General features: G+C 39.7%; 1 long non-coding RNA gene and 4 pseudogenes across 1 annotated transcript; 3 read left to right on the top strand and 2 right to left on the bottom strand.

Moving 5' to 3' along the window:
• The first annotated feature begins 327 nt into the window (after window positions 1-327).
• On the top strand, window positions 328-4,435 carry LOC144662663 (uncharacterized). The gene is made up of 3 exons (XR_013572497.1): window positions 328-539; window positions 2,025-2,104; window positions 2,705-4,435. It is a non-coding gene; the product is annotated as an uncharacterized LOC144662663 (long non-coding RNA).
• A 5,239-nt stretch (window positions 4,436-9,674) lies between these two features.
• Window positions 9,675-11,492, bottom strand: LOC144662616 (melanocyte-stimulating hormone receptor-like; annotated as a pseudogene).
• A 3,322-nt stretch (window positions 11,493-14,814) lies between these two features.
• LOC144662590 (leukocyte elastase inhibitor pseudogene) lies at window positions 14,815-16,076 on the top strand (annotated as a pseudogene).
• Window positions 16,077-18,584: 2,508 nt separating this feature from the next.
• On the bottom strand, window positions 18,585-20,395 carry LOC144662580 (leukocyte elastase inhibitor pseudogene; annotated as a pseudogene).
• A 169-nt stretch (window positions 20,396-20,564) lies between these two features.
• On the top strand, window positions 20,565-21,872 carry LOC144662588 (leukocyte elastase inhibitor pseudogene; annotated as a pseudogene).
• Window positions 21,873-25,729: the final 3,857 nt, after the last annotated feature.

The raw sequence follows: 25,729 nt of genomic DNA, 5'->3' as shown, positions 1-25,729 counted from the left end.
TGAGCAAAGTTGTAGTTTTTTAAATAGTGTTTTGAAAAATGGCCATTATTACTTTTTCGTGAAAAAGTACGGTAGTAAAAAATACAATTGAAAAGTTTGTTGGCTTCCTACTCAACGACCATTTGCATTTGAAATAAAAGAAAATTTTGCCAAAGGCTTGAGTGTATGCTCTTTATTATAGCGTGATCAGTTTCTTTTCATTGTAATTGCTTTGAGCGAGGTTGAATGTAATTTCTTTCAGACAAAGGAGTGGCGCTTGGGGAGAGTTTAAGCTGTGTCCCCCCTAGTCCCCCCCTGCTTGCGGATTCCCCGCGGTCCGTATTGCGGGCGCATTTTCAAAATGGCGTCGATCTAGTGTTTTGATTTTGCAATTTCGAGTTCTATAGGATAGTTTTGTCAATGTTCTTTCTTCTTGACGCGAGTCCCGAAACAAAGGGTATTCGATATCCTTTATTTGTATTCCCGATACTGGAGAAGAATATGGAATGAGGAGAAACGGTGGAAGCTTTTCGCACAAACATTTCTAACAGAGACTTCAGGTAAGCGTTTCTCATTGTACTATAATTTCATTTTAGTAGAAACTCAGCTGTGTTCTATTGGAAATCCGCGAATCTGATTGGTTCTCCCACTGATTTCTATTCGCCGATAGAAAACAGTCGCGCGCGAGAGAAGCTCTTTAAGCGGTAAATTTTCTTCATTTTTGTCTTCAAAGTGCACAATATTGTAGGTTTTGGACTGCAATCCTTTAGAGTTTCTACTAAAACAATTAGACTACTCGCCCTCGTTTTCTATGAGTGATAGTCGACTCGGCTGCGCCTCGTTGACTATTTCCCGACGTTACTAATCGAACAGTTCGGTAATCGAACTTGATCGAACTGAATCGAACTTAATCGAACGATTCGGTTCGATTAGTTCGATAATCGAACAGAATCGAACCCAAAACTTTGTGTGAGAGAGTTCGATTCCGTTCGATTTCCGAACTAATCGAACCAAATCGAACTTAATCGAACACAAAAGACAAATCTTAAATTCACCCTCATACAACCAGATAATTGAACAGTCTGTCTAAGTAACAGTAATAAATGAATAAATTTTTTATTTATGGACTTTCGGCAAAAAAACCCGAAACGCAAAGTTCAACAGACAATAGAAAATAAATCCTCCTTCACTCTAGTTCTATTTCATGTTATCAACCTATGGAGTCCCAAGTAGTCTGCGTAGCTGGCGATTTCGTCGGAAAGCACGCGTGGGAGATCACACCCGTTTATTGGGAACATACCGCCATTTGCAGCCAAATGTAATTAGACCGTGAATTTTACGACCGTTGTTTTTTAATCAACATCCATTTTCCATGATTTTCAAATCGAACCCAGTCGAACTTAATCGAGCCTAATCGAACTTAATCAAACGTTCGATTTAGTTCGATTACTCAAAATTTTTTGTGAGAGTTCGATTCTGTTCGATTACCGAACTTAATCGAACCTAATCGCGTGATTACAGTTCGATTCAGTTCGAGTAAGTTCGATTAATCGAACGTTCGATTTGGTTCGATTAGTAACGTCGGGCTATTTGCTCATAGAAAACTCGGGCTCGTAGTCTAATTGTTAATTGAAGACTGGCTTAAGCTTATGTCTTCGGCGTTTTTTTATGTGAAGATTAATAAAAGTGCTAAAGATAGAATCGTACTAAAACTAAGCTGGTCTTAGCTCACTGGAATTAAAGCCGAAATGATCTTGTAGATTTTGAGGCGATAGTGTCATAGTAATGTCACTCAGTAGGTCGAGGCATGTAATTGTTATTTATATTTGTTATCTGAATGTTAAGCTACTTCAATTTAATAAGAATCGCATCCTTTAATTATTTATACGTGAGGAAATGTTTGTCAAAATATTGACCATGTGGTCATTTCCGGCCGCAAAGAAATAAATGAGACCATTTCTTAAGTTTAAATTTCTATCTTTCCATGATGTGTATTGTATTGCCAGACATAGATTGACGTTTCTTTTGCATTTTGTTGTATACAGGTAATTTGTGGGATTATTAGAATGTCTAATTTGTAAACAGGATTTACAGAATTCTGAACTGAGGACTTTCTGAATTGCTGGTGAGTTAAACTATGGATTATAACAAGTTCAGGCAGTTATTGATCTCTTCAGCCAATCTCAGCAATTTCCATCCTCCTCTCTTCACACATTCACTACCTGAGACATTTTTAAAAGATCTACTTTTTGACCAGACATTTGCCTATGTTATAAAAAAGCTGTTTGACATTTTTTTAAGGCATGTATTTTCAGTTGTTGGATGGCCTTCAGTAGCATTTTAAACTACAGCTAGCAATGTAAAAAATTCAGATGAAGACTGACATTTTTTTCTGCAAAATTATGATTAATGAAAGGAAGGGTGCAAAGAAAATTGATTTCTTCCTGGCCTGACCCAGGTAGACTGTGCAAGGTGAAACCATTATATGCTTGCCCAAAGTCCCATGTTTCTCTGGAAAGATCAACAACAACAAATAAAAATCCATAAATGTCATTTGGCTATCTAGCAAGTGGAAAAAATTATTGAATCCACTAGCCCAACATGAAAGCAGTCAGTTTTTTTTTTCACACACTGAAAAAGGCCATTCAATATACAGTCTGCATGCTGGAAAAATAGCAATTTTGTCAAAATAAACAGTTTTTGTTTGTTTTGTTTCTATTTACAGGTGACTTGAAGAGTGCAATGACATTTCTCTTAGTCAAAATGAACTCAAAAATACACATTGTGTTAATGTAATAAAATTGTCACATGATTGATTCCCACATGTTGCCAGTTTAAACCTGAATATACTTTAGTGACATTTATAGCTATTTTATATGTAATATGAACATCCCAGAACCCAATAAGGCTACATGTGAATACTGACACTTTATTACATGTAAGTTTTGAAACCATTCTGGGTTCATGACAAAACTATTTTGTTTTGGCATGATTGTAGATTACCCCGGCACTTTTTTGCATAACTGAAATGACTGCCACCGCAGTCCGCAGTCACCATACAAATATCAAAAATTATTTCATGCTGAACTGATTTTAATGTCACTGCAGTCCACGGTCCACGGTCCGTCACAAAAAGTTTGGTGTTTAGATTGCCTGCCACTGCGTAGTCACGCATTTCTTGTCTGCCACCGTGGTCCGCAGTCCCATAGTGAACATATGGGACAGAATGTTTTGTGTTTAGAGAGGCCTACTTATTCATTTCGGTTAGCCTAAAATGCACTTTGGTTAGCCTGTTCACGGTTAGCTATCTATATTTGTAAGGGCAACACTATATATTGTTAACATGTAGAATTCTGGGTACACTATGGACTGCGATTTGGTTGCTTGCGGTTAGCCTTTATATTGTGTTCAGGATATCTACTGTTCTTAAATCCACTACGGGACTGCGGACCAGGGTGGCAGGCGATTAGCAGACTTTGTATTATTTTCAAATAAAACACTATGGGACTGTGGACCGCGGTGGCAGGCAATTATAACAGTTAAATCCAATTTTGATCAATGGACTGCATGACTGCGGACTGCGTTATGAGTGAAATATAACTTAACAACAAAATTTCACTGCGGACTGTGGACCACGGGAGCAGATGAATAATGGCGGGGTATTCTCCAATGCTCCTTTGTTTCAATAAAAATAATGAAATTACAGAGAATTTACGAAATTATTATCGCAGACCATAAATTTACTCTAGCACAGGCTTAAGTGTCTTCAATAGTGTAAAGGTCGGGACAACTTATGCGACTTGACAGGTGGCGGCGACAAGTCGCTCCATGTGTACTGCTTACAACTAAGTCGCTGCAACAAGGTGTTTGTTTGGTGCACAAACAGCTAATTTGGAAGAGGGGGAATGCAAACTAGTTTTCCATATTCAATATGGCGAAAATACATGACGCGCTCTCAAACCAGTTTGAATTCGTGCGACACGTCGCAGGGACAAAATTCTGTTGCAGCGACACAGTTTGTCGCATGTCACACAAGGCGACTGTCGCCGCGGCGTGTTGCAGCGACGTGTCGCCTAGTGTGTCCAGACCTTAATGGCAGTTTAATTATAATGTGTGGTTCCAAAAATATCCATACCTACCCCAAGATTGGACCCTTCCGACCCCCTGGAACTTTCAATTTAGCTTCATACTTTATTTTAAAAATTTGGGCTATTGCGCCCTCCCTCCCCTTCGGAATTTCCATTGACCATCCTTGGGGTGAGTATCAAATTTTCTGGAACCGCACAATGTAGGCATTTACTTATAAAAGTACTGTAAGCTGCAGATTTATTCAGACTAATCTATTTTTTAACCTTTTCACATTTTCCTGTTTTCTATGGAATATATAATTATATATTGTTTTTACCGGTTTCACTTGTAATAATAATAATAATAATAATAATAATAATAATAATGGTTTATTAACAGTATATCCATACTACATGGCTCTTCACCTGTTAATACTAACTAAATATAGAAAAATTACAATTTGATATAGAAGACAAAAAGAAAATATTCCTATAGCTATTAATTATTAATATAAAAGACAAAAATTCCTATAGCTAACATGTACAAAAATTACAATTTGATATAAAAAAAAAAGAAAAATTCCTAAGTTTCTTAAGCAGGTGGTGGGTATGTATGTGTTACCAAGGTCTTCAATATGAATCCGCATTTCTAGAATAGCACAATTTTTAATACCCTAGTCTAGAAATCTAGTTTATTTCAATGGCCCACTTTCTGGGCCATTGAAATATTACACCCTGTTCCAGCAAATGTCTTAAATATTGGATACTCTGTTCTAGAATGGGAGTACTGTATAGATATTTTAGAGATGTACCCTTCTGAAGTAAAAGGATAAGGTTATACGCACAGGTTAACTATTTGGAGTGAGTAGAAGTAAAACATACTACTACTTGTTGGCTATCTTTGCAGATTCACAAAAACTTGGAACCCAACTACAAACCCCTTAACCAACCCTACTCATTTTCAGTTCACAATTATGAAGATCCATGCACCCAGCATACTTGCTTGTAGGCATGCATTGCATTGTACGCATGCATTTCAAAACAAGTAAGCAGCAAAACATGTACAAACATTACATGAAGTACATGGTACGAATAAGTTGGCTCAAGGAGCCTTTAATTACCTCAAGAGTTATATCGACTAAAAAGAACATGAATTTCGCGCTAGATCGAGTGAGCAGGACGGAACGCCTGGTAGAATAAAGGTAAGCGAAATCTCGTCCGTTTGGTCAGTTTCTTCGGAAAATCGGTTATCATTATTCACATTATGCAGCGGTTAAACCAACCGGATTTTTCCTACAAATAGTAAGCACCTACGGACAACCGGTTGGTGCGATCATCGGTCTTCTCTTTTGTGCGGACCTCTGTGGAAGCAGCATTAACCGGTATTCGATCTTTCAAGCTGTAATTATGACACAATCTGCTCAAGCAGGTCGATTTTGATATAGGCAAAAACATCGTAAATATTTCACACACGTACTGATAAAAACGGTTATAGCTAGAGAAAAACAAGAATTGTTATTGAGCAAATTGAAATATAAAATTGGTTGGTAGACAATGTAAATGAAATATTTTACAGCGCCTTGAAAAATTCCTTTTTTATCCTTCGAGATGCTGTGGCGGGCCTGGAAGGAGAAGATTAGAAGAATATAAATTTGAATCAAACCAAATCTGTTTTCGTTTTAGCGTCGGTGAAGTCTTTCAGTTACCAGAGTTTCAGCAAAATTATTGTTGACGTAAATTTCGGAGTGGGTAGTTTTTACAGAGACAGCCTCTTAAGTAAGATTATTTACGGACATGCTTATAACGACTCTTATTTACACCCATGTCTCTCCCCCCCAGAAGGAAATCGTTGACAAAAAAGCAGGCCGTAGGTAAGTGGCCCTTAGTGCCGGAGATTATCGCGGTTTCGGTAGCATTAAAAGCGGCTAGGAATATTTCTGTTCCCCCCTGGATGGGATGCTAGTCCATCGCAGGGTTACCCCCCAGCATTATTTCGCCGGTACCCATTGATAAACCTGGGTGGAGGGAGGCATTATGACAGTAAAATATCTTGACCAAGAACATAGCACAGTGACCCCGGCCAAGGCTCGAACCCGGATCGATCGATCCGGAGTCCGGCGCGCTAACCATAAGGCCACCTCGCCTCCCATAGCTCATCTTTATTAATAATGCAACTACAGCGACCCTGTTATACCGTAATTTTCTTTCCTAATATTTGAAAGTAACAGCTGTCCTTGAAAAAATGGATGAAAATTGTTGTTTTGTTTTCACAGCACGAAATGGCAACTTTACTATTCTGTAAAGCCGCCGTAAAGGTGCCATAAAGGCCGTCTTTACGGAACTTTTGGCACCTTTACTCGGACGTAAAGTTGAACTATACGCGTCTTTACGGTACGCCATAAATCTCCGTAAGGGGCTACATTACGCAACTTTACGCGTCCTTATAACAACTCCGTAAAGCAATCTCTTCAGCCTACGGAACTTTACGTAATTTGTAATGCTGCGTAAATTTTCCATTTCGTGCTGTGTTTGAAATAAGAAAGAAAAAGAGGCCGAAGAATTTCCGAGCCAAACTGTCGTATTTCAGTTTCAGGAATATCAGGCAAGAGCAAACAAGAATTATAAATTCAATTGTCCCTGCCTACACTTTTCTTTCATGCTCGTATTTGCACGTTTAATCCTAACAGTATTGTTCTCGATTGTTTCCATGCTTTCTCTAGGTGCATACTCCTATCCTCTTAAGTTTTTCCTTTAATCATACTACAATGTATCGAAAAACCAATCGACTTATCTTCTATTGTATCTATTTTCAAAAAAAGAAAACTTCTCAGAGTTACACGTATAAAAGCACACGCATAAGAGAACGAGAATTGTTTTTAATAGGTAGTTATACGTGTTTTAATCTTATACATCCATAGGATTGAAGAAACAGGATGGCATCGTTAGCAACAGAGGCAGCTGGTGACTAACAAGTGACCATTTGACAGCCACCACGGACCGCTGTTACCTCCAAAAGAGTTTATCCTTCATTCTACACTGAAATGCAATTTGTTGCGCATGGTCTTAATTCCACTTATAATATTCCAATCTCACCACCGTCACTTTGTCATGGATCATCCCTTACTTTTGACTCAAGTACTTCTAGTTTTTACTGGTTTATAGACGCCATAACACTTATCGCTTCACCCCTGACCATTCTTTTAAATATAATGGTAATCCTTGTTTTTAAGAAAAGTAAAGAGATGCAGAAACCCTCGAGCATTCTGTTGTCAAGCCTGGCCGTTACGGATCTTCTAATTGGCGCTATAGTTATGCCCTTATCTGCCACTACTGATTTCTTAGTATCATCTCAAGATTCGTTTGCGCTTTCATGTATGACAGACTCGGCGACAATTTTTTTCATGTTTTTTCTCTTTTTTGCTACTCTATGCCACTTGACTGTCATTGCTTGGGAGAGGTACGTAGCAATACAAAAATGGATGGACTACAAGGTTATCGTCACTAAAGGCCGCCTAAGAAAATTCGCACTAGCTGCCTGGCTCTCCGCGTTTTTCGCAGCGCCTCCATCACCTATACTGGCAGTGGTTGGTCTGGATCACAGGTTTACGGAAGGCTGGTATACCGTGTGTGCTTTTATGGGAGTAGTTTGTTTAATACTTATTGCGTTCTTTTATCGAAAGGTTTACACTGGAATACGCAATCGTCAAATAAACGAAATCAGCCAAGTCAATGTTCAGATGAGAGTGAAGATGGAAGCTAAAGTTGCCAAGACGACTAGCATGCTAACCGCTGCACTGATATTCTCCTTCATTCCAATATTTGTTGTCTCTATCTTAGGAATCATTTTTCCAGTGAAGGCTTTTGCCCTCTTGTATACAACTGACGCTTTCAGGTTTTCAGAGACAGTGACGCAGTTCAACTCTCTATTTAATCCTCTGCTTTACAGTTATAGAGACCGCCGTTTCAGGAACGCTATTAGAGAAATGTTAGGAATGAAAAAACCACAAGCAGTCAAGCAAGCAGTTGCTGCCGCTCCAGTTAACAGGCGAAAGGATCCGGTTGGGACGACAAACAAGCTGCACAAGGTGGAAAAACCTGCTCCCCGCTTGACAAGATCAGCATCCTGCAATCCACCAGTAGTTTTAGATTCTGTCCATCAAAGATCCCATGAAGTAACGTTGAAAAGGTCCAGGTCTGCCCCCATGCTTGATAAATACAGCAGCTTCTTGGATGGCCTAAGCCTGCAGCAACCCTCTTCCATTATGACAACACGTGTGACTATTCATGCTGAAAGCGGCGTGCAACGTAAAGCGAGGAAGAACAATGCCGCCCCACTTGCCAAGCAAAAGGATCCGGTTGGTACGACAAACAAGCTGCACAAGGTGGAGAAACCAGTTGCCCGCTTGACAAGATCGGCATCCTGCAATCCACCAGTAGTTTTAAATTCTGTCCATCAAAGACCCCATGAAGTAACGTTGAAAAGGTCCAGGTCTGTCCCCATGCTTGATAAATACAGCAGCTTCCTGGATGGCCTAAGCCTGCAGCAACCCTCTTCCATTATGACAACACGAGTGACTATTCATGCTGAAAGCGGCGTGCAACGTCAGGCGAGGAAGAACAACACTGAATGTTCAGAAGATGACGAAAAGCCTCAAGTAACTTTCAACCTCATCAAAAATAAATCAAGATCGAGATCTTGGGATTTCACTGCCTCCGTAAAGACCCAAGAACCTGAAGAAAGACCCAATTCGGCGCCAGGCTTGATGGTCCCAGATGAAGCGCCAACAACTACCGGATTCACAACAAGGCTTTGAAGAGCACGAATAAGAAGGTTTACATAAAGTGAGTGAGGTAAAAGAAGAACAAGTTAAAATGATTGCAGCAAAGTCACAGAACTTCAAACAAACCCCGACTACATGGTCAAAATGGCCATATATTGATGACTTATGTCCAGTTTAAATTGAACCGCCTTGGATATTTATGTTGTGCCTAGTAATCTCGAAGTCCTCGAGCAATGATTTTTGTTTCCATTTTCAATACCCTTTTTAAAATCCTGAATTCAACCCTTTGTATCTCAAGGATGTTTGCGCAAGAAGTGAAACTCACCCGCGCACGTGTGTAAAAGTATGTTGGTATTTCGAGTATTTTAAAAACAAAGTTTACTGTAAATATGTCAATATGATATGGCTGTGGTGAAGAGCATAGGTCTTGCCTATGTTTCGAATAGAAGATCACTGCCTGGCAATGCAAAATTAATAGAACAGTTTTCACTTGAGTGTCGAAAGTAATTCGCGTTTGCTTTGATTTTGCATCACTACGCTTAGTGATTGGCTCAAAAAACTCGCTTCACTTTCTCAGCCAATCAGAAGCAAAACCAAAACCAATTGTGATTCGCTCGCGCACTTTTTCCCGCGCTTCGTGTCGGCACATTGCTTCGAGTTTTTATTGGTTCACTGGATTGTCTGTGTCATTTGTGATTGGCCAGAGTAATTCACCTTGGTTTTGGTTTCACGACACTCAATTGAAAACTGCTATATATGTATAAAATGTCCAAAGAGAAGGGTAACCCTTCACGTAAACGAATATTTCTTTCATCATTTGTAAAGGGAGTATAAGCCACAAGTTAATGTTTTTTTTATATCCGTCGTCGGTATAGAGTGTTGAGTTTAATACGTATATAAATACCTTGTAGATTGGCAGTTACAAAATGAAATAGTATTCTCGATCATGTACATGTATTACGACACTCATCTGTATTCGAATTGTACAGTCTGTAAAGTTGCATGTCTACAGAACGCTATCTATTGTCAAGCAATTTGATTCAAAGTAGATTACGGTCGCGGTAAAATGTATTTATATGTAAATAAATAACATGATAGAAATTATTGAATCTTCTGCTAGCTAGAACTGAAAATCGAATTGTGATCAGGGCTGCAAGAAGACAACTTTGCAGTTCACTTCAAAATAAGAGTTGGATTGCAAAGTTTTTGGTCTCTCTTCATTGATCCTTCAAGCTAAGCATGTACAAAGCTGTAACTTGCCAATAAACTAGTAAATGTACAATGTTGTCTCTTTTTATCGACAAACTGCCTCAATAAACTTTGGGGAGATTGAAAAATCTGAATTAATATATTAGCTACGTGTCAAAAACATTGTTCCTTAGTTTCTTCCGCCATTGCAAAAGAAGTGAAGTAAACCAGAGGCGTCTTTTATAAGTGATTCCTGCTCCTTTCATTCCTGGGTTGGGCACCTTTGAGTACGTGCAGAACCAAGAGAAAATGAGGCTCGCCATTGTAAACGCCCATACAGATCTCCAGCTCATATTTTACCTACTACTTAAACGTTATATATTTTCTTCTTATAACAAACATCTCTTAAATTTGCATCTGAATCATTAAAAAAACAAAACTAAAACGTACGTACGTACGCTACTCGAATGTACACAAGCGGTACTGAACGAAAAGAGCATTGCTTAGCAAAAAATGAGTCAACGGCAAAACATTTGCTTCACGGCTCTGCGAATCTCTCGATCTCGCCAACAGTACAATAAAGGGTTTAGCGAAGAATTTATGAAAATAAGTGTGATCGTTGCAAAATAAACTTCTCGCGTAATGCTTCCACTCACAAGAGCAATACAATAAGGCATGTAACAACATAACAGTAAAATGTACACTAGAAAGGTGTTCAAAGCAGTTTTCTTGAATCTTTTTACGCTGAAACATATTTTCATGATTCGCATGTTGCTGCTGATGGTGCTGATGTTGAATCTGTGTTTGATGGCGTCGCACGATCAGGTAGATTTTGAAATAAACTGCAAAGTTTCCAAGAAGAATGGTAAAAATCGTAGCAAATGCGGCAATGTCAAAAAAACTCAGTCCTAAATTTAAAAGCAGCGTGCACACGCCAGAGAACACCCAAATAAAAATCACCACCCAAGTTACACGAACCAGTGTCACTACCTCATGATATCTCAAATGTAACTGAAGAACGAGCAAGCGATCGACTGTTATCGCTGTAATGGAGATGAAAGATGCACAGCACAAAAAGTAACTCATAATGTCATAAACTAGATAAACAGTAGATATTCGGCTTAGTATGATTGCTATAAACAAGGGCTGAGCGACCATGCCCACAGCTAGGTCTGATACGGCAAGACTTGACAGTAAGATATTCGCCCCTGAATGCAACGAAGATGTCCTCCAAAATGTTATTAGAATCACAGAGTTTCCGAACAGCGCAGTAAAGGAGAGAAAGGCATTCAAAACGCAGATTACGATCCAATAAGTTATAGATTGTTCGTTTGTTGTACCTTCAGGGTCAGTGCAAGTGTCGTTCTTGTTAAAATACTTAAAAGGCTGAGTGCAGTTAATTTTCATGGTTAATTCAAGCGTTCTTCCATCTATAGACGACTTTGTAGAGCCGCGGTTTGTAAAGGGCATGAAGGTCTTCTTGCTTGTTCTGTTGGAGAAAACATAGACTGGATTTTAACTGAAGTTTATTAACTTCCCACTTTCATTTGCACTAGGGAAATAATTTCATTAGTAAAGGAAATCTTTAAATGGGTTTATGTACACATAGCTGTCATTTTCGCTTGCCTGTACATTAACCGTCAATTGCACACAGAAAAAAATAATTTTCTGCATGCAATAACGCTTATTTTTAAGGCAAGCGAAAAAGACAAGTGTCTATACAGAATCCCGATTGTGACTAAATAATGTTTTTTGCCTGCAAATTTCGATTATTACAAGGAAGCAAAAAGAGGTGTGTAGATACAGAATGCTGGATTGTGATTTAACGATTAGTACAAGCTAGCCAAAAGGCCAAGTGTATGTACTGAAAGGGTATTGTGTCGATTGAATCAATGATGTTTTCTGCCTGCAAACGACACGTGTATATACAGAATGCCGGATTGTAATTAAATAATGTTTTCTGCAGCAATTTACGATTATTACAAGCACGCCAAAAAGCCAAGTGTATGTACAGAATGGGAGTGTGGAGTGATTGAATAATGTTTACTGCCCGCAATTTACGATAATTACCAGGAAGCCAAAACGACATGTGTATATACAAAATGTCGGGTTGTGATTAAATAAATGTTCTCTGCCTGCAATTTGCGATTATTACACGCAAGCCAAAAAGCCAAGTGTGTATACAGAGGGCCATTTGTGATTAACATCATTTAGTGACTCTTTAGTTTTATGAAGCAACTACTACAAGTCGAATACAAATGTTATCAAACGGCCGAGGTCACGCAAGGAAAAGAGCCATTATTTCATTGCCAGATCTCACTCTAAAGAGAGAAAGAAATACAACTTATAGAATTGCTCTGAAAAATTGATTTCTATCTTCAATTTGTTATTCCATGTAAATACAATTAAAGTCTTCGAAATTACATTTCCTTTATTTGCACTGTAAATGCATTTTATGTGGAGTTTATTCCAAATCCTTTTCATCCTTATCTTTGTTTTGGATTTTTCGTATCAATTTGGGAGATTTTCCTACATTTTTGAAAAATTTGATTATCCTAGATGGCGCATCCAAGATAGTTGTGGCTTACGTTTCGCTATATCCGTTTTTTTCGGCAGGGAAGGGAGGGGGGGGGGGTTATCCTGCATGACGTTCCCCTCGGGAAATTGCTTGTAGTTTTGTGGACGGCGCGTTTTGTAGTTTTTGATTGTATTGAGCTTCGTTGTGCTAAACTTGACTTTTTCTGGGATTTGGAGGAGCAATCATTGAGCCACTTGTGACGACGTCACAGTTTTCACGTTAGCGGATTTTTGCGAGAAGCAACTAATACTGATAACATAGATCTTTCTACACGACTGTCCATTTTGAATCTATCGACGGAATTCTGACAGAGCTAATAGATCAGTTTTTGGTGCAAATTGGTGGTGAAATAGGCAAATACAACTATTATTGATCCAGGTCTCTTTTACAGGGTTTACCAATGATTAAGACCATGCCAGTAGAAAGGATTTTTTTTAATGAACTTTATTTGACAACACACAAATTATTCCAAAAAAATAGTTTACTTGAATTGCAATTGACAAATTTAAATACAAACATTCTTATAATAACAGGTCTGAGAAAGAGAAGCCTTTTCTCCTCTCAAGTTGGAAATTAAAGAAGATTTTCAAGTCGAAGTTTGAAGAGTAGTTTGATAGTGAATTCATTAAAGTTACATTGCTTTAAATTACACTTTTGGCGGTATAAGAAAAATTTGGCAAATAATAAGCAATAATTAAATTTAGATAGCGTTTTATCGTTTCCGCTATTCCAGATTCCAAAGAGAATTTCAGCTACTGTTGGTGAAAATTCCGAAAAGTTTGTGTTATTGAACCATGAAATAACTTTTTAAAGAAGGACTTTGATACTTCACACTCGACAAAAGAATGTAGAATGGAGACGGGTCTATTGCAATAAATGCATTTGTTGTCCTTTTCAATTCCAGAAGTATATAGTTCCTTTTTGTAACAATTGTTCTATGAAGAAGTTTATAATTAAATTCTCTAAGTTTTGTTTCTTTTGAAGTTTTACTTATCTGATTAAAAGCCAGATCCCACCTAAAATTTTCCAGTTTAAGTTCTGGCTGCCATTTCTTTTGGCCGGTAGGTTCGACATCGGTCGCATTGATATAGAGCCAGTAATAATCTTTACATTTCATTTTGGCTAAGTCTATAACAGTAGAGTTAGACAGTTGATACAAGGTGTTGCCAGAGAAACTACGCTTGTTAACATGAGGTGCGGTCCTCGCCTTTTCAAGTAGATATTTTGGTATCGCTGAGAGGATTTGAAAAAACTTTAAAAAGCAACATTTAATGTTGTATTTTTGTTGAAACACTTGAAAAGAAAGAAACTTTCTATTGTGATCCAGAAGATCTTGGATTGATAGGACTCAGTAGAAAGGATGTAATTGGACAAGCCTTAAAACATCACTTGCCCCCATAAATAGCGAATTAATTGTTCTCGCATTTTATGCAATTTCCTGCAGCGTAATGTTTTCTTATGAAAAATATATATTTATGGTAATAATCGTTATTATTTGATTCCTTTTTCTTTTGAGTATTAGATGAGAGACCACAACGCTCCATGCAAGTAATCCCATATAAATAAGTAGAAGGGACAGGGTGGCGGGAGCCCGGGAGATAAGGGGCGGGAGAAGAGAGGGCGGGAGATGGGATTTCCAAGATGGCGGAAACCGAGAGGAATTGAAAAACTTTCGCAACATTTCGTTATTTTTTGCAAAAGAAATGGGATAAAGAGGAGGGAACCACCAAGGAAAGGGGCGGGAAGCGAAAAGTACGTTTCCCCTACCCCAAATAATGGTTTGCTCATAGGCATAATTCTGCTGTGTAGTTTGTTTAGCTGCAACACTTCTTGCAGTCTTAACAGTTCGCTGTTACCCATTTTAATATACAATTGTAGAGAAAGAGGTACTGTAAGAGTGAAGTGTCTTGCCATGCCGAAAAACACTGAACGAACCAACGGTATTGTTCGGTATTTTACTGTTGCTCAGAATTTTTGTAACCTTCCTCACTTTTAAAATGGAGTCCGCTTTAATTTATTTATTTATTTATTCATCTATTTATTTTTATGGGAGTTTCCTTTTTAAGCAAATCTGGTTTATCATGTTTATGGGGCTTTCTGTCTGTTTGACGTGACGTCGGCGTGACGCGCGTGACACAAAACACCCCATTCCTCCCCAGCCTGGCCATTATTTCGATTGTCACGAATGCAATGTTTATTCGGTGTTTGGACGTCAGTAAGTTTTCAAAATGAAGACAGTGATCGAAGCAAACAACAGATTCGCTGTGGATCTCCACAAAGCTCTCCGAAATGACGAGCATTTTGTGGACGAAAACCTGTTTTATTCGCCGAGCAGTTTGAGCATTGCACTTGCCATGACTTCCTTGGGAGCAAGAGGAAACACAGCTGTGCAGATGGCCAAGGCTCTACACTGGGAAGGAATATCTAAATATCAACTTCGCAGCGAAGAACAACAATTTCTCGATACCCTCTTGGAATCAAACAGCGCGAGCAACGAACTGCTAGCTGCAAATCGACTTTTCGTGCAAAAGAACTTCAGTCTTGTGCAAGAATTCGTGGAAGGAACAAAAACATTCTTCGATGCCGAAATAGCCTTGGTTGATTATCAGAAAGATTCAGAGGGCGCCAGAAAAGAGGTGAATGAGTGGGTCGAGGAGAAAACGAAACAGAAGATCAAGAATTTGATTCCTGAGAATGTGTTCAACTCACGCACTCGGCTGACCCTAGTGAATGCAATTTACTTCAAGGGATTATGGCAAAACCAGTTCGATGAAGAGGCGACTTTCCCACAGCAATTCTTCATCTCCGAAAGTGAAAAGGTAGAAGTACAGATGATGCACGTCACGACAAAGTTCAAGCATGCTGAAGATGGCGGGGAGCTTGCTTGTCAAGTTCTTGAGTTGCCTTACCAAGGAGAAGATCTGTCCATGGTCATTCTGCTTCCTCACGACACCCATGGGCTGGGCAAGTTAGAGGAAGACCTCACACATGACAAGTTACAAAAGGCTCTTGCTCTGGTATCACAGTCTCACCCTCACAAGGTAGAGGTGTCACTGCCAAGATTTATGCTGACTCAGCAATTTGCACTTAATGAAATTCTTACTAACATGGGAGCAACAGATATGTTTAATGAGTGCAAGGCTGATTTCTCAGGCATGTCACCAGGCCCCGAGAAGCTCCATGTATCTCATGTCATTCACAAGGCATTTGTGGAAGTGAACGAGAAGGGCACAGAAGCTGCGGCAGCTACTGCAGTAGTCATGATGGCTCCAACAGGTTTTGTGAGAAATACAATATTTTGTGCCGATCATCCATTTCTATTCATGATTTGCCACAAGAAGTCCAGTGCAATTTTGTTCATGGGACGTGTAGTGAAACCACAATCATCAACAGAGATAACATCAATATCATTGCCCCAGTAGGTGTGGTGGGTGAGGGTGGGGAGAACAGCCTATCAAAAGCTTTGTAACATAATGGGACTGAGAGCGAAATAAAAAAAAGTGTTAAATTAGGTTTCTTCATTTTGTATTGTATTTGGGTACAATACCCAGGGGTGGGGGGGGGGAAGACTACTTCCTATAGTGGCATAACGGGGAGGCTCCACCTGAAAGGAATACCTTTTCCAGGCTGTAGGTATATGGAAGGGTAGGGATTAATTTCATGGTTGGAGTGTACAAAAGAGAAAGGAGAGCTGTCACAAACAGAGTAAGTATTTTATCAAGTGAAAAAATTAAGAAAAGAGATGCAGTACACCTTCTGTAAGTGTGTGTAAGATTGGGAGGCGTGGTGGCCTAATGGTTAGTGCGCTGGACGCTGGATTGAGCGGTCCGAGAGCTGCTGATAATTTCTTTTTTATATGGCTGGCTCTGCGAGCATGCAAGATGAGGTACACCCTGCATTGTGATTGGCTACCCGAGTGGGTAAGATGGGCCTATCTTGTATGCTTGAGATTGCCCGCAATTTTCCTGCAAATTCGTCGCTGTTTCTGCAGGCTCACGCGCTGAAATTTTGTGCAAGGAAAAAGATTTGATTTATTCATTCTTCGAGCATGTCAATAAATTAAATCAATTTATTTTATTGTTTAATCTAATTGCAACAAATAATTTTGTGGGGTCGTTTGTGCCTTTAACTGGCTTCCTTCAGGTTACTATAAAGCAGTATAAAGAGAGTAATTTCAATTCATAACTCATGACTTTATTGCTCATATAATGAATCCTTTATTGACCAAGCTTGTTCGGTCAAGATGGTGGGATATTGGCCTCCTTCTTTTTCTGCGTGTTTATAATCTTAGGCTTAAACCTAAGGTAAACAAAGTGACATGATGCATAAAACCTGTTCTACAATTTTCAGTTGGTCTCTCAACATACAAATTATGACATAAAATACAAACCAACCCCTATCAGTGCTTAGCTGCTTTTCACCAAAGGAAACGCTACTACTTTTATGAGCAAAACAAAACAGAGGACAAGTGCTTTGGCTGCGTAGTTCTACAAATAAAGTACAATCAAACATGTTTTGCTGTTGATTTTTGAGGGATCCATTTTTTGATCTATGGATTTTTTCGGGTTATGGTGGAAGCCCTAGGGATTTTTTTGGATCCTGATTTTTGCCCCCATTCAATCATCCCCATCACTTGAAATCCCGAGTACCCCCCCCCCCCCATGGGGCCTAAACGCTCTGGGTTCAAGCCCTGGCTGAGGTCACTGCACTGTATTCTTGGGCAAGACACTTCACTCTCACAGTGCCTCTCTCCACCCAGGTGTATAAATGAGTACCAGTGAACTACTGGGGGCTAACCCTGCAATGGACTAGCATCCCATTCAGGGGGGAGTACAAATACTCCTAGTTGCTTAATGCCACACAAAACAGGATACGCTTCAGTGGTATGGGCCACTTGGTTTGACATAGACTTTACCTTATGTCCCTAGGGCGTACTCAAAAAAGTTTTATACGGGGAGGCTCTGCCTCGAGCTCTAACCCCTTACCCCTTTATACCCCCTTATATACCCCCTTATATACCATTTTGACAGAAATTGTTCTCCTTCCGTATACCTTTTACTGAAAAAGGTACCCCTTTCATATACCTAAAAGACATGGTTAGACTTAGAACACAACGTTTTCATGTCACTTTCATGTGCTAGCACTTTAAATGAAAATAATACAGCCATAATATTGCATCTGCTTGAAATATTTTAATTAAAGACCCTTTTAACAACCTAAAGGGCAGATTTCCATACTCTTGCGTATACCTAAACTTGTGAAATCCCTACCCTTTTACATACCTGAAGCCTGAAAACGGTACCCCTTTCGGGCAGAGCCTCCCATATAGGCAATTTAAGGGAGTACTCACCCCCCCCCCCCCCCCCCAAGCGCCTTATGAACAGAATAATTATATGGTACGTGTATAGGGACGTCCCCTTATCCAAAGGGCAGGGCTAAAAAAAGTGCCATCAGGTCCTCTGGGACAAGTAGATTTTCCTGTAAGGCAAGTACCATTTTCATGCTGACTTGCCCGATGGGAAAGGGCCCAGGCAAGTCATCCACCAAGTAATCATAAAAAAAAAAAGACAAGCATGCATGACTGCCCTGGGTAGGCAAAATTTGGGAAATCCCAGTCTGAAAGGCAACTGGAAATCAAGTTTTCTTCAAGCCCTAAAAGGTATGCCCACAGGTTAATAAGATTGCACTATTGATATATTTGTTGTAAGACCATGTACAAATGCAAAATGTCAACGTTTTAGAAATATCTCAGATGTTCAAGTTGAACAACTGCAAAGAAAGTCTGACAAAAAATGGTTCAACAGGGTTCAATGCCATGACCCCTGCAATACCACTGAGCTATTATGTCACTGGCAAGCAGGTTGATTGCAGGTCAACCTTCTGTCAGTACCTTCATATAGCTCAATGGTAGAGTCAGTGTTCCAGATAAGAGAAAGCGTTTCACTGTGTCAGGTCAAAAACCAGACAAGGTCAGCTACCTGACCTGACCAATCAATAAAAAAACTTCTTGTGATTCAGTGGGAGCATACACAAATAGACCTGTTGGAATTCCTTGTTGACGTCTTGTATTAAACATTTATCTAGAACCCTGAGAGTGTTGGGTCAAGTGATAGAATAAGGGCAATAGGTGGCGTGAAATTCTGCCACCCTTTCTCTGCAGCTTGAAGATAGTCCTTTCTAATAGAATTAAATACTTAGATTTATTATCCAATTTCCACTCATGGATTACAAAATCAATAATGCATGCAGAAACAAGTATCTCGCCATATTTGTACTCCACAAGACCAGTGTAGCAGACTTCATATTCTTCTTGACCGCACAAATGATTCATAAGCAATGGAAAGTCAGCATTTTGGAAAAAGAAAAGGTTGGATAATATATCTCTCATTAGACACCCTTTGGGCTTGCCAAAGTACTACAAGGCTCGTAAAAATATACAGCGACACTATACACACTAAAGAAGATATATATACTCAGACTTACAGTTCATCGCTTTGATGTGCCGAGTTGGAATTACTATCAACTCTGACAGTGTCATGCTCCTGTTCAGTTACCTCAGGCGTTTTGACGCGGCCAATAAATAAAATAGCGTTTGAACTCTTGTGATAGATTACAAACAAGAATGGGTGATCAGCATAGAACTCTGGAGGCATGTCTAAAGATCTCTTCTGCAGAACTACTCCAGATGCTGCTGCAGCTTCTGTCCCCCGCTCGTTGACGTCAACATGTGCTTTGTGTATCACGTGAGACACATACAGGCTTTCAACTGAACTAAGCCCAGACAAGTCTGCTACACCAGGTTCAAACAAGTCACTAATGCCTAGTTCACTCAGTACCTCCTTCAGCTCAAAATGCTGACTCAAGATAAATTTAGGAATGGATACTTTCACAGTGGTGTTCTCGAGAGACATGATCCATTGCGACATCATTTCAGTGTTTATCATCTGTTCAAGTTGCGAGACTCCATTGATTTCATTGGGCAGGATTACCAACATAGCAACATTATCGCCACTGTAAGGTAGCTCTATGACTTTACAATTGTTTTCTATGTCAAAGAAGAAACTATGTTTTGAGGTGCGTGACATCATTTCAACTTCAACAACATTTTCACGGTCGCTACCAGTGCGAAATCGAGCATGATGAGTTTTCTCCTGATTAAATTCATGCAACCACGTGCCCTTGAAATAAATTGCATTAATTAACGCCAGCCGTGTATCTTGATTGACAGCTCCGGGTGGGAGAAATCCCTTAATTTTCCTTGCGGTATTTTGTTCGACCCACTCATTGATCTCCTCTCTCGCTCGTTCATAGCTCTTTTTGAAGTCGACTTTTGCAATGAGTGTATTGTAGAATGTCAGAGAGCTTTCCTTAAATTCGGCTGTCTCATCTAAGTGCTCGTGTCCCCAAATTCGATTGGCAATCTTCAGCTCTAAGTTTTCGTGCTCAGATTCCGTAATGGCCTCCTGTAGAGATTTCAATGCTAAATGAACATCTTCGAATTCATGCGAGTACCACTTCAATGCCTGGGCTAATTGATGAGCCGTGTTTTCTCTGCTTCCCAAGAACACCATTGCCAACGAAACTGCAATACTTGTTGGAGAGTAGAAGAGATTCTCATCTTTCAGTTTCTGCTCTTGGTTGAAAATCTTCAGCAAATCGAAACCAAAATCGTTGATGGTTTCTATGACCGCTCCCACCTGTTCGCTTTCATTTTGGTCTGCGAACACCAAACTGTTAAACAGTGAGAGAAAAAACACAAAACGTAAGGCGCTACCAACCATCTTTCTTTGAGCAAACTGCATCTGAAGATCAATACCATGTACCAGGCTCTGTCGATCTGCTGGATTACGTGACGCGTGACATAGTGGTTCAAACGTTTCTTGTTCTGATTGGTTGAATTACATGTTATTTTGCACAAGTGCTTAGAACCGCCCCTCTTTTCGCAAGTAAGTTCACATTTATAGACACATGCTTTCATATATAGCCCCTTTTATATGCTCGAGAAGGATTCTAAAATGGAAGCTGTAATCAAAGCAAACAACAAATTCACCGTTGATCTACACAAAGCTCTCAGAAATGAACCAACCTTCGCCGGTCAAAACCTGTTTTATTCGCCGAGCAGTTTGAGCATTGCACTTGGCATGACTTTTATGGGAGCAAGAGGAAACACAGCTGCGCAGATGGCCAAGGCTCTACACTGGGAAGGAATATCTAAATATCAACTTCGCAGCGAAGAACAACAATTTCTCGATACCCTCTTGGAATCAAACAGCGCGAGCAACGAACTGCTAGCTGCAAATCGACTTTTCGTGCAAAAGAACTTCAGTCTTGTGCAAGAATTCGTGGAAGGAACAAAAACATTCTTCGATGCCGAAATAGCCTTGGTTGATTATCAGAAAGATTCAGAGGGCGCCAGAAAAGAGGTGAATGAGTGGGTCGAGGAGAAAACGAAACAGAAGATCAAGAATTTGATTCCTGAGAATGTGTTCAACTCACGCACTCGGCTGACCCTAGTGAATGCAATTTACTTCAAGGGATTATGGCAAAACCAGTTCGATGAAGAGGCGACTTTCCCACAGCAATTCTTCATCTCCGAAAGTGAAAAGGTAGAAGTACAGATGATGCACGTCACGACAAAGTTCAAGCATGCTGAAGATGGCGGGGAGCTTGCTTGTCAAGTTCTTGAGTTGCCTTACCAAGGAGAAGATCTGTCCATGGTCATTCTGCTTCCTCACGACACCCATGGGCTGGGCAAGTTACATGTAGAGGAAGACCTCACACATGACAAGTTACAAAAGGCTCTTGCTCTGGTATCACAGTCTCACCCTCACAAGGTAGAGGTGTCACTGCCAAGATTTATGCTGACTCAGCAATTTGCACTTAATGAAATTCTTACTAACATGGGAGCAACAGATATGTTTAATGAGTGCAAGGCTGATTTCTCAGGCATGTCACCAGGCCCCGAGAAGCTCCATGTATCTCATGTCATTCACAAGGCATTTGTGGAAGTGAACGAGAAGGGCACAGAAGCTGCGGCAGCTACTGCAGTAGTCATGATGGCTCCAACAGGTTTTGTGAGAAATACAATATTTTGTGCCGATCATCCATTTCTATTCATGATTTGCCACAAGAAGTCCAGTGCAATTTTGTTCATGGGACGTGTAGTGAAACCACAATCATCAACAGAGATAACATCAATATCATTGCCCCAGTAGGTGTGGTGGGTGAGGGTGGGGAGAACAGCCTATCAAAAGCTTTGTAACATAATGGGACTGAGAGCGAAATAAAAAAAGTGTTAAATTAGGTTTCTTCATTTTGTATTGTATTTGGGTACAATACCCAGGGGTGGGGGGGGGAGACTACTCCCTATAGTGGCATAACGGGGAGGCTCCACCTGAAAGGAATACCTTTTCCAGGCTGTAGGTATATGGAAGGGTAGGGATTAATTTCATGGTTGGAGTGTACAAAAGGGAAGGGAGAGCTGTTGTTTAGGTATTAAAAGGATCCTTTAAGGTATCACAAACAGAGTAAGTATTTAATCAAGTGAAAAAATGAAGAAAAGAGATGCAGTACACCTTCTGTAGGTGTGTGTAAGATTGGGAGCCGCGGTGGCCTAATGGTTAGTGCGCTGGACTCTGGATCGAGCAGTCCGGGTTTGAGACCTGGCCAGGGCACTGCGTTGTGTTCTTAGGCAAGACATCTTACTCTCATAGTGCCTCTCTCCACCCAGGTGTACAAATGGGTACCAGCGAATTTACTAATAATAATAATAATAATAATAACAATAATAATAATAATAACTGATATTTAAACAGGGTGACCCCTTCAGTCGCAGGACTGCTGGGGGTAACCCTACGATGGACTAGCATCCCATCCAGGGGGGAGTTGAAATACTCATGGCCGCTTAATGCTAAAGAAACCAGGATAAGCCCGGCCTGATGAGCCACTTAGCTCAAAATTCAACCACAACATTGTACATCACAAATCTCTATATACCCCACCTTCTCGTGATCTTCAATTTTTTGATGCCTACCCCTCTCTGTTAATATCCCTTTCCCTATCATAAGAATACTGATACTAATTTATGACAATTAAATTATCATAAAGAGAAAATAATTATATTAGGGATCAATGTAAATAATAGACGGATTTAGGTGGAAGAAATAACCACACAAGGACCTAACTTTTCTTGATTTTTAAGGCTCAAAGACCACGATTAACTCTTTCTCTTTAAATATTTGACCCAAATTTTCTGCACCTCTCATCAATCAATAAGAGTTATTCATTTGAAAATAATATTACATTTTATTGTGGGTTAAGTTTTAGTGGAGATGGAAAAATAAAGCATGTAATTATTTAACTTCACCATTAAGAGATCTTCCTTTCCCTTCTCTCAATCTTACAATTGCACTCCAGGAAGGGTGTGAAAGATGCCACAAAAAAATTACATTTTATTCAATATTATTAAAGTAGCAATGGTATATTGCAATTCCTGAGTTTTCATGAGATAGGATAATATGCGAGCCAGCGAGGCATGCAAGCCATGCAAGCCAGAAATCCCAAATCCCAATAAAAGGCTAACCGCAGGCTACCTAAACTAACTGTAGGCTAACCAGGGTACTATTTAGGCTAACCGGAGTGCTATGTAGGCTAACCAATGTGTTATTGAGGCTAACTCTGAATGGCTTGCATGACTCGCGAGCCATGCAAGCCAGAAATTCCTAATCCCAATAAAAGGCTAACCGCAAGCTACCTAAGCTAAGTGTAGGCTAACCAGAGTGCTATTTAGGCTAACCGAAGTGCTATTTAGGCTAACCAATGTGCTATTTAGGCTAACCGAAATGGCTAGCATGGCTAGCAGATTATCCGGACCTGTTTTCATTGGTTAACAGGTAAATTGGCATATGAGTTCATATACCATGGACCACAAACATGATGGGTAGAATGCATCAACGAGAACCACCGGGGAGCTCAAATATATGCAATTCTTTGTTGTTGTTTTTTTCTAATAAAACACTCACGCTTGCTGGATATGAGATAGTTATAACCAACCTCAGCGCTATGCACCTCGTTGGCTATCTACCATCTCATATCCAACATGCGCTCATGGAATAATAATGTTAAATATAAGTTGAAAAAATTACACTTTTTATAAATGTTAATATATTGTCAATGAATCACTGTTCCAGAACAAAGAGATTTTGGGGCCCTTAAAACACAAGACACGTATGGTAGCTACAAAATGATGAACAACTAATTAGACCACTCAATTGTCAAATATTAAATATTTTATTCTGGAAGCTTTTAGAATAAATGATTTTTTCACAGCAGTGATTGTGTCATTCTTTATTACGTATTAGGCTTCAGAATTCATTAGTCACCAAAATTTCAGCTTCCAAAGAGTATTCAAACCCTATGAAATCCTTGTCTGAAGTAGTCCGAAAATCGCATCTGGTGCACGATATTGTGACGCCGTTACTCGTCATTACCTCGGAAGAGACTGGGACTGGGTTCACTTTGCACTAGGAGCCTGGTACAGTAGCATGGCCTTTATTCTTTATACTTTGCCAAAAGTTGTATCATGAAATGCTGATCACATCATAACTCAACAATAAAAAATGGGGGTCACCGAGCTCATTTTCGAGTTACCTTATTGCGTTACCTTATATTTTCGCGGGAATAAAAGACCCGCGAAAATATTTTAAACGTTTTTTATTGTATTTTTATGTCAATTACGTATTTTTGACCAAATCGCGAAAACTAAGTCTTGCGAACGGCCCGTTCCAATTTCGCGAAATTACGTTCCCGCGAAAATAAGTAACAATAAGGTATTAGTACGGAAAGCTGAAATTCAAGGGTATTTTAAACAGGTTATATTGTTGCTATGATAACCACTTGAGTCAAGAAAATGATCACAACTTATCGACCAATGATAGGGCATGTAATAGTAGTTGACAAAGTGTTTGAATACTGACTCATCAAAGTACAGTCAACTCTCTCTAAGACGGACACCGTCGGGACCGGCTCCAACTGTCCGTCTTAGAGAAGTGTCCGTCTTAAAAGGGAGTTAAGTTACAGTGAAGTGACTGAAAAACGGCAAGGACGGGACCAACACCAGGTGTCCGTCTTAGAGAAGTGTCCGTCTTATAGAGGTGTCCGTTAAGAGAGAGTTAACTGTATAAGGTCTGTAAGTATAAGGTCTGGATCTCGCCACTTAAAGCTACTGAACTACGAACAATTGATAGTTAATAAAGTCAATAAATGCTCGAGCGATTCGAAATTGTAAAACTTAAAACAAACCCCAAATTGGAACCTTTAAACTACATCATTCTGTTTGCGTGTTTTCCGAACAGTGTACAGCTTTAAAGCTTGGTTTTCACTAACGACGCAAGCACAAGCCCAAGCACAAGCGCTATGATAACAGCTCTTATTTCTCCGTGAAAACGCCTTCGACTCAAGCAAAAGCACAAGCGCATTGCATTTTGATGCTTGTGCTTGTGCTTGTGGCAAGCACAAGCACAAAGATTAAAATTTGTACTTTTTGCGTGATCGCGCTTGTGCTTGCGTCGCTAGTGAAAACCAGGGACCGGTTGTTTAAAGGGTGGATAACGCTACCACCGCATAACTCACTATCCAGTGGATAAGTGTTAACAAAACATACTGCACTATCCACCAGCTAGTGATTTATCCGGTGGATAGCGTTATCCATCTTTTGAACAACTGAGGCCAGGCTTAAAAGTATTGCCATTCATCGCAATCCTTCAAAGGAACCAGTCGATCGAGAAAGACGAATCGCCCGAGGAGTTCGGCTTCAGTCCAGTGATCAAACCAATAGGTAGCTAAACTACGTGCCTAAGTTTGAGGTTATTTTGAAAGGCAAGTCAAGGTAACTTTAATTGCTAAATATTTTCAAGTGTTTTCACCGCCCAGTATGAGAGGTTCGTTTGCCTTTCAAAAGACGATAAAAGTCAATGTACGTCAGTCGTATTGGCCTTGGAATATTGGCCACGCAATGACGGCGCCACATCTCATCAAAGATGCGGCAGACTAGCTATTAGACTATTAATTATATTGTTTTGGACATTTCATTAATCAACAAGTTATGAAAATTTCTTTGACATTGTATCTATTAATCC

The sequence above is a fragment of the Oculina patagonica genome, chromosome 8 (genome assembly GCF_052425735.1).
Source record: "Oculina patagonica isolate OP01 chromosome 8, crgOcupat, whole genome shotgun sequence".
In the NCBI taxonomy this organism is placed as follows: domain Eukaryota; kingdom Metazoa; phylum Cnidaria; class Anthozoa; order Scleractinia; family Oculinidae; genus Oculina; species Oculina patagonica.
Note: the sequence above shows the minus strand (reverse complement) of the source record. Positions and strands in the feature narration are given on the sequence as shown.